Here is a 10523-nt window from a genome sequence, read left to right on the forward strand (position 1 = left end):
GTGGGGTGTTTGGCTTCCGGTGGAGGCTGTCCCTGAGCTAGTGGTCATTTGGGTACCAGGGTTTGTCCGGAACCTTCTCTTCTGTTTGAAACCGAGCTGGAAAGAGAAGGGTTTGAGGCAGCACATCCCCAAATGCTGGGGAAGGCGTCCTGAGGGGACGTGACCTTAAAGTGCAAACGGTGACATGTGCTGCGAGCAAACAAGGTGCAGCTAGTTCCAGCATCTGCAAAAACATTAGAATACATTTAATATACTAAAATAGATTCAGCACAGTAGCATAGAGCAACCGTGACAGACTCAGTTTTGCTGTCTCTCAGTAAAATGTTGAAAAATTGGAAAACTGCTTCCTTACATTAGGAGCCTAACACTTGTGTTTTTGAAAACTTAGTATTGGCCATACTTCCTAATGCAAACTTTCTATAACCACTGCGTCACTAGGGGAGTAGATTATGGCCAATATCCCGGAAAGACTCTACCATCATAGTATTTAGCATTTATTTTCAGTTCACCATCCTTGCTGTCTGGTCACATCTGTACCCTGGCACATAGAAAAGTTCTTCAGGTAGTTATCAACTGAAATAAAACCCAACAAAACCAGCAGAGAAACCACCATAGGAGTAAGAATATATTTGTGTCTGTTGCTTCTTAAAATATTTATATATAAAGAAGTTAAATACCTGTAAGCAAAAGTTACTGTCTTAAGAAGAGAGATGAATAAGGAACTTAAGTACAGTAACCGTCATTTTGGTACTACTGCTGTAACCTGTATTCCAGATGAGTCACTTTGAGATGGCAGTTGTACTGAACGGTCCATTTCTGACAATATTCTTGACAGTGATTGCCCCAGATACAGCAAAGGATCCGTGTCATGCAGTTGAAGACAGCACACGCATACCAACAATGAACACGGAGATTGTAAACACTAAGTGTACTGGAAACAAAAGGCATCACTGGATTTTGTCAGGACCGAGGACTGAGCCCTGCAGCTAACCCACTGAGTGGGGAGGGAGCGAGTGGAAGCCCCTGACGCACTGCAAAGGAGGAGATGAGGTGTCTTGGAACAGAGGAAAAGTGATAGAGATGAAGAGGAATCACATGTAGTCCTTTGCTTGAAATTTCACGGAGTTTGAATATCTGGTATGTTTGTAATTACAAACAGGAGATGACTTATTTCTATGTATGAAGTTTTCCATTCCTGAGCAACATGATTGTACATGTCCCTCCAGGCCTCCTGGAACAGCATAAATGCTGTAAGTAGCATAAATAAATAAATATTGCATAAATGCAGTAGCTAGTATAAATGCAATAGCATAAATTCACTTCAGAGTACCTTGGAGAGCTTTCTCTTTTTTCTCTGTTTCCTACACAGGTAGGAATTACCACATGGGCTGATCGGTGTGTAACACGTCTGATGTGTTCTGATGAGATCTTGCTCCCACTCCAGAAGGCCCAGACAGATGTGGAAATGAAGAAAACAGCTCTCTAGCAGAGGGCTGGTCAGAGCACTCAGTTACATTTCCCACATCAGGACCAGTGCCAGCCACATTAGCCACAACAGAAGCCATCTGAGATGTTAGTACTGCAGTTCCACTGCAAAGATTTCAAGTTACATGGGAAAAAATATAGTCTGGAGTAAAATCATCAACAATTGATGAGTTTTGAGTTTGAAATACTTAATAAAGCTTATTTTCTTGTTAGTTAACATAAAGGTTCACTTGCTTAAATTAAAATTTGCAGTGAGAAATATATCTAGGCTGATATCTACCAGGTAACAGTTTATTTTTCTGCTTGCCATTTTGAAGGCTGTAAAGTTCTTTTGATATTTTGACTCCATTACATTGGTGACTCAGTCAGCAGGGCAGAAAAGTAATGTTTCCAGACAGTGGACAGCAAGGCTTAAATTTGCATTTTGAAAAGAGCACATCTGAATTATAATGTCTTAAGAAGATTGTGTGTGCACTAAGAGATGCATAGAAATAATTTGGCCACGGTAATAGCATAAGATTTTTTTAAAGCTGAAAATCATAATTAAATTCCTCTGTACTGATTTGTTTTTTTTTTCACTTCATGATTCTGTCTATATTTGACATGCTCCAGAAATTTTAAATTCAATTGCAATTAGAATTGTGCTTGGATCAGGATCACTTCTCTTAAGAATATGTTCTTATATCCTTTCTGACATTTCTTTTTCCCTCAGTCTGCTGTGTTCATGGGAAGAACAATAATCAGAGTAGACAATATAACATATCCATATCATTCAATATGTAATGTGTAATTCAATTAAATCTACTTTAGACTATTTTCTGTAGATTACATTAAAAATAGTCATAAGGCAAACTTCAGAGTCAGAAGCACTGGAGCCAAGGAGCTTGCTGAAGCCAGAGATGCAGAATTCTTGCCCAGCTCATATTTTCCTCTTTGATTCCTTGATCTGAAAGGGCGGATACCTTGGAGCTGAAGAGTTTGCATGATACGCATTAACATTCAGTTTGTTACAAATGTCTTCTGCCTGATTATCTGTGACCCACATTAATTACATCTCATAACTTCTATAGAATAATTGAAGTTTTATACAATGAGTCAAAGGCTTTGTTGGTTTCAGTGGAAATATCTTGATTTAAACTGGCAAAAGATACTGGTCTTTAAGCTCAACTACATTTACCTTCATAGAAAACTTTTGTTGTGCACATAGTCAATACGAGGATGTAAGAGTCACAGACATATCAGCCGGTCACTGACTGTCTCTCTGAAACTTTAACTGTTTCTCTAATTGCATAGTGCTGACTGCATTCACTTTGAGTACCCATAAGAAACAATGTTGTCCCATGCTTAAGAGTGTATGAACACAATATTTGTATAATGCACTAATGCTGTGAAATCTCCTTTCACAGTCTTGTTACTCGTCAGAGGTTTGTCAGTGCTAAGGCAGGGATGTATAGGAGAATTAAGCCAAGGAGGGGTGTTATTTGTAGTACAATCCCAAACCCGAACAAAGCCCCAACAAGTTTTTGAGACTTTTGTCAAAGCAAGACCAAGTAGCTCAGGCCCTCAGGCCCTAGTGACATTTTTTGCTTCTTTTTTCAAACTTCACCACATATGTATCATCAAAAAGCATTTTCCTCAGTTCATATGCAAAGATCCAGGTACGTGCATTTGCAGCAACACTTTGCAGCTACAGCAACTGCATGGTGACAAGTGGGGTACATGCATGCAGGAGCATTACCTGTAACACTGATAAAATCCTGCAGGTTCAGTATGTTTCTAGAGGTACTAGAATGCTAGCCCCAGTGTCTGCATGTAAGATCTCAATGATTTTTTTTGTTGAAGTATGCGTAAATGTTTTAATTTTTAGAAGGAATTTCCATTTACAAAAAAAAAGAGAAGTAATTATTTTTAGTATTTTGCATAACTAACTGTAGCAGCTCAATAGGAACCTAGTTCATGTTTTACTCTGCAATGAGAAGCCTGAAAGAAGATGTGGAAAAGAGATGCATTTTTGAAACTATCTGACTCAGTTTACAGTGACTAATATACCCATGCATTGCCTATTTGATCTTTAAGAAAATATTGAAAAAGACAGATTTCTGCCAGGCATACCTTGGAATGATTCTGAGTGGAGAGAATGTATTTTCTCAGCCAGAAAGAGATAATGGACGGCTCCAAATGCATAGATGAGTGTGTGCAAACAGACAAGTGTATCCTATCACCTTTCCTACAGTGACATCTCAGAAAAATTCCTAGACTTCCCCCAGAAGACCCCAAAAACCAAAACCTGAATTTGGACTCCCATTTTTGCCATTAAACCTCAAAACCCTCTGCGTTACCAGTTTTGCCACCTTTACTGATTATACTAACTATTCTGAGCTTATCTTTGGTGTGGCTGTGCTGCTTGTGACAAATTTTTTTGGTCTCTAGAAACTTGTGTCAGTATAGAGAACAAAAGCATATCATAGAATCATAGAATCATTAAGGTTGGAAAAGACCTCAAGGATCATCAAGTCCAACCCAACACCACCTAACCCACTAAACCATGTCCCTCAGCACCACATCTACACGTTTCTTGAACCCCTCCAGGGATGGTGACTCCACCACTTCCCTGGGCAGCCTGTTCCAATGCCTGACCCCTCTTTCAGTGAAGAAATTTTTTCTAATATAGAGCCTAAACCTCCCCTGGCGCAACTTGAGGCCATTTCCTCTTGTCCTATCACTTGTTACTTTAGAGAAGAGTGCTAAGCTTCTGGTAAAGAAGTGCATTTTTTTTTCCATTTTTGTGATTCTTTGTTGTGAAATGATACATCCAGGTGCAGATGAAGCCTCTGTGCCACGTAGCTGCATGGCTCAGCCTGGCCTCTAGAGACCGCTGGGACGGAGGGAGCCCCAGCTGAAGCCAAGTGCAATGGTCAGTTTAGTTTCACTTTTGAAGGTGCAGAGGCAGGAACAACTTGCTCTCTCCTTTTCTTTATAGGTAAATCTTCAAACTACTCCTGCGGTGATTACTACCAGTTTAAAATGTTGTGGATTTTTTTTAACCTCACAATAATATAAAGTTTACCTATGACTGACAGAGAACTTGGAGCCTGTTACAGTTATTTTGTTCCTTACGCACGTGGACCTCACCCTTGTGCTGAAGAAGACAAACAGGTAAATTTTCTGGCATATTTCTCACTACCTGCAGATGCTGCTGTGCTTCTCTGAACACCTTTTTTTTTTTTTTTTTTTTGGGTGGGGGGGGTGGTGGTTAAAATCCTTTGGAAAGCTGTGTGTTTTGCTATGATGAAGTCCAGAATAGCAGTTCTAGGCTGAATTACTGTGACTTAACATTTTTCCTCTGCGTCCCCTGTATGTTGTCCAGAAAACTCTTTAAACCAGTCTGGGGTCATGGAGTTTCCAGACTCTCCCAGTCTGCCCAGAGCCTGAGCTGTGCTGAGGTGACTTTCTTCGATTTTGGGAATTATACAGAACTCTCTCCATATAACTTTAAGGCATGATCTGGTAGTGTTAACAGCTTGAATCAATCATTAACAAGAAATTGCAAAACCACCAGCAAACTACCGCAGATGACAACAAAAAGTTTGGTGGGTGGTGGGAAAGGACCAGCTGTGTCATTGTATTTAAGGTGAGAGCCTGAGACAGAGAAAACCTGAGTCCTTCTGAGGATGGTGAGCAGCACCTGGGAGTTGTTGCTGTTGATTTATTTAACTTGGTGCTGGGCCCCACTGCACCTGAGGTAAGCTATCCCTAGACTTACACACTCTGTGTGTGCAGACTGTTTTTCTGAGAAAAAAGATTTTGAATAATGCTTGAAAATATTCCTTTCCCCAGCATTTCTGGTAACGCAGTGAACTAGCAGGTGTAGATCCGTGTCTCAGGGAAATTTAGGGAAGCGTGAACTATACAAGGACTTAGATAAAAGCATGTTTTAAGCCAGTAGCTCAAGTAAAAGGACCATTTAACTGAAAGGTTAAAAAGAAACTAAATATGCTATTAGTCATACTTTGCCGGAAAACCGTAGATTAGATTCTCAGGGATCTGACTCCACCTCACAGACTTTCATGGGACTTTCAGCCCAGAAAGAAGAGAGGAAGACAGAAGTTTGCTTTTTGTGTGCAGGCTCCTCAGTGATGACCACCTCAGTGGGCAGTGGAGGTTGTCTCTAAAAAGCCAGCAGGATCCCGTCCTAGTGGGTAAAGAATATTTTGCTGTATCATTTGGGTGAAATTGCCCTCTCCTTTTCTTAGAGTGGGCAGCTGATGGGAGTGGGCTTCCATTTTCCACCCTGCCCTCTCAGTTTTACTGGCGGCTCTGATGTGTGCTCTCAGGCCAGATGTTGTGGACAGATTCTTTCAGATCTTCCTTTTTGCTCTCTCCCGTGTCTGCTCCTTTTGTCCTCTGCAGTTCTGCAGGTGATGTAATGACAGGGGCAGGACAGACAATAGGGCAGCCTGCCTCGTCTGCAAACGCAGCTGTTTACATACTCCTCATCTGGCCTATATTGAGGGGTATTTTTATTAATGGAAATGAAAAATATCCTTTTTAATTCTGCTCTTCACTGTCTTTACTCACTCATTGCACATCCATCCAATACAGTCACACTCAAGACTCTGATCTTTCTAGAGATGTAATGCCTTCAAACTAGAAAGCACTGTCAGCATCTTGCTGAATTGCAGCTTTCCAAAAAATGGCAGAGTTAGTGAGGGCTTAAAAATATCCTAGTTCGCTTGAAGAGAATGGAGACTTGAAAACCAAAGAGAATAAACTCACTCTTTAGTGCACTCACTGGTACCTATTTGTAATGCTATCAAATTAACACAGCCTGGAGTATAGCTGGAGATAGAGCTTGGTAGCACTGAATTTTTATCCATCTGCTTATTTTAGACAAGCCCAGTGCTGGTCTGAGCTGACATAGCCTCTAGTTTCTGTAACTATGTGGATAACTGAAAGATGTTTCACACAGGTCAATGAGATACAGATGTTCTATCAAATTTTGTTAGAATTTTCTTAGATCTCAGAGGTGAAAAAAGGGAGGCTTTGGTGGAGAAAAATATTTCAGATATTTTGCTGGAATCCTCTGCAATGAGGTAGGATGACCAAATAGTGTTTGTACTTTCTGGGAAAAAAAAAAAGGAGGCCCAGTAATCTACCATTTCCCTTTCCCTGTTACTCTGGGAGAATCCACTCCTTTGGAAACATTGCATCAGTTACATCTAGCCACGCTAAGTGCCCTGTTAATTTTTGGTTCGCCTATAAGTACTCTTCTTTGTGCTACATGGAATAAAGTTAAAATACGTTAATCAGTAACTGATTATTCCAGCAGCAGCTGAACAGTCTCTCATGATGTGTTTCCAGCTGTAAGTAATCTAAAATCTGTTTTTTGCTTTCATGTAGGTACTGATATATTCCATATTGCTGAGTCTTCCACCAGCAAATGAAGAATATGTATCTGTTCCTCCTTTCCATTTTATGTTTGCCTTTGAGAGCCACTGGCACCAAAGAGGTTATATTTGGCCGTAATAATTTCACAGAATATCAAGTGGGCAACATGGACCTGATTCTCTCTGTCCCACATGGTGGGTCAATGGAACCCAAAGACATCCCTGATCGAGAAGCTGGCTGTTGGGATGCAAATACATCCTCTTGTATTTTCTCTCATGAGTGTCCTCCTGGAAGTATTCAAAATTATAAGAAATGCAAAGTGCTTACCAACCAAGACAGGTATACTATAGAGGTGGCTCAGGCTCTTGCTGAAGAAATCAACAAAATTACTGATGGCTTCTTCCCACATATCATTATAAACCACCTACAGAGGTTCAAGATGGATGCTAACAGGGAAAAGAAAGAAGCCACCTTTGGGATTCCCCAAGCAGAACAGGCCTGGGAGGAGTATATGGGATTTTTGACCACTGCAAAATCACAGATGAGGGGGGGCCTGATTCTGGATATCCACGGACAAGCACATCCTGAACACTGGATAGAACTAGGTTACACACTTTCAAAAACTTCCCTTAACTCAGGTGACTTTTCTGCATTGTGTTCCTCAATTAGCCATCTGGCCAGTCAGCTCGTCAATGTGTCTTCTGAGAATTTGTTTGCAGGAGACAGAAGTTTGGGTAAATATGTTGAGGAACAAAATAACAGTTATGTTTGTGTGCCTTCTCCCTCCAATCCTAGCCCAAATAATGGGAGCTATTATAGTGGTGGATACATAACAAAGACTTTTGGTTCCCGTAGTTCTGGCACTGTTGATGCCATTCAGCTTGAGCTACCCCAGTGGGTGAGGTCAGCTGAAGAACGTTCCAGATTTTGTAAAGCACTAGCCAGGGCTGTAATGAAATTCTGGCAAAATAACTACTGCAGCCAGTACAACCGTGAATTTCTGCCATGCTGAAAGAGGCTGTCTTGTTAAGATACCTTTCCATAGCTGGAACAACAGCGGATACACCTGGAACCTTTACACTGGCAACGAGTCCATTAACACACAGCTTTGTACTAGATCCAGCATTGAAAAGACTGCTTGAAGATGAGTGGGTAGATTTGGAAGTATCACTTGCCTGGTATGCTTTCCTATGCTTAATTTCTTTCCAGTAGCATCCTCTGTTCTCTAGCACACGATAAACAACTGTTCTAATGAATTCTGTCCAGTGCGGTGCCTTAGTAGAGTATCTGTTCAATGAAATGAAGTTCCTCTGCTTTTCTCGTGACACTTAGGAAAGACAATTGGATAATATCATTGTGTAAAATATTTGGGGCTGGGACCAGCTTCCATTTGGTGTTTATAAAGCCCTAGGAGTTGGAACTCTTCAAGTAAACAGTAATGCTGAGCAATGACATGCAGTCTGAACTGCTTCAGGTTTTGTTAGTTTAATGAATTATGGATAAAAAAGTCTGAGAGCATTATAGCACTGTAATTTTGTCACAGTTTAAATAGCAAAACAGGTAGTAACTGGATGGAAGACTGCTAAAAATAACACATACATATCATGCATTTTTGATGACTTTCTTTACAACATGGTTCCCTCCTGAGAATTTCATTCAGCATAGGATTAAACACTGGGAATAGTATTACAGAGGATGGGCTCCTCTGCACAGTGGAGAATATAGTGGCATGAATAGACATGAGTACAAATCAGCTCTTGGAAAACATGGGCAATTAAAAAGGAAAACCAAAGGGAGCAGGCAGCAAGACTGAGAAGAGTAAAATTCAAAAATTAAAAACCTATGAAATCCTAGAAGTGCTAAAAGTTTGGTAAAAAGAGAAGAATAGCAAATAGTCAGTTCTGAGTAAATAGTCAGTTAATAAACTGAGGAGAAGTGGGATGTCTGCATCTTGCAAACACAGTAAAATACTTTAGTTCTAACTGTAAATAGGGACAATACCAAAGAGAAAATGTTACACAATTATAAAACGTAACACATAAGAGCTTCAAAAGAAATGTGTAAGGAGCTCTCTGAACCTGAACTGTTAATTTTTAATAAACTTTGAAGACCAGTTGATTTTCAGGTAACTGGAAGAGAGCTGATGTCGCCGTCTTTCAAAGGCAAATAGGACACCGGAAACTTACGCTTTAATATGCTAACTGCTAAATCATGGGGCAAGGAAGGGAACACAAATAGCAAATGGCAAGTTACACTTTATCTGGTGCCACTTGCTTTGCCAGAGAACCTTGATTTTGGTTTTAGTCACAAGGTTGGTTAATGTGGTGGGTTGACCCTGGCAGACACTGAGCGCCCACCGAGTTGCTTACTTCTCTCAGTGGGACAGTGGAAAGACTTGGAAGAGCAAAAGCAAGAAAACTCATGGGTCGAGATAAAGATAGTGTAACAGGTGAGGCAAACCTGCATGTGCAAGCAAAGCAAAAGAAGAAATTCATCCACTACTTCCCATCAGCAGGCAGATGTTTAGCCACTTCCTGGGAAGCAGGGTCTCAGCACACATTCTGGTTACTTGGGAAGACAAACACCATAACCACGAACATCTTGTTTTCCTTCTCCGTTCCATGAGCTCTCACTGCTCAGAAGGACGTTTTATATTATGTCCCCTCCCAAGATCTTGCCCACCCCCAGCCTACTGGGAGCGGGGATGTTGGGGAGACAGCCTTGATGCTGTGTGAGCACTGCTCAGCAGTAACCAAAACACTGGTGTTATCAACACCTTTCTAGCTGCAAGAAGTACACAGCAGCACAGCACTACAAGGGCTGCTATGGGGAAAAATTAACTCCATCTCAGCCAGACTCAATACAAATATGAAAGTATTATTACCTGTGCTAGTTAAAGATTTGGATTTCCTATTTAGATGAAAATCGACAATAAAGCATAAGAAGAGTAAACCTTTCTGACATTACTGTGCCACAGAAGAAGGGACAAACCTATGTATTAGTTTCTTAAATGTTGATGAGGAGATCAGTTTTCAGCATTTGCCAGTTCTCTTCCAGTGCTATCCAAAGGTTCAGTTTTAGATTAAGGGTTCAGGGTCCAATCATAAAATTAGGGAAGATTTTAAGTAAGTATTAGCACATCCTAGAAGGGGACAGTTTAATACTTTAATGCAAAATCCACCAGAATGACACTGTTACTAGTTTCTCATTAAGTAAACAGCCACTGGCAACTGCTGAAAAGGGTAATGATTCCTGATCACCCTAAAATATGCTGAGTAACTTCACAGATTTTGGTCTTGTTTACAACAGTTCAGTGTAAGGAGTTCATATTGAATCACAATGATGATAAAATAATGCTATTATACTTTAACCTTCATTACACCCTGAATCACACATTGATTTCCCTTAAACTCATCTACCGTGCCCCAGGCTTGGTTTGTACTATATAATAAAAATGATTAAAATAATTGGGGTCAACTGAGTTGACTGACAGTGTTTTTTACTGTTTTAAATCTGCATAGCTAAGATTTAAATTAGTGCAACAAGGGATCAGGCTTTTTCCCATAAACCTGAACTGACAGGCAGTAAATTGATCAGAAAAACTGGTTTAAAAAAAATCTTATCAAAACAAAGATTTTCCATACCATGAC

This window comes from Pterocles gutturalis, unplaced genomic scaffold, assembly GCF_000699245.1.
Source record: "Pterocles gutturalis isolate BGI_N339 unplaced genomic scaffold, ASM69924v1 scaffold10050, whole genome shotgun sequence".
Taxonomy (NCBI): Eukaryota; Metazoa; Chordata; class Aves; order Pterocliformes; family Pteroclidae; genus Pterocles; species Pterocles gutturalis.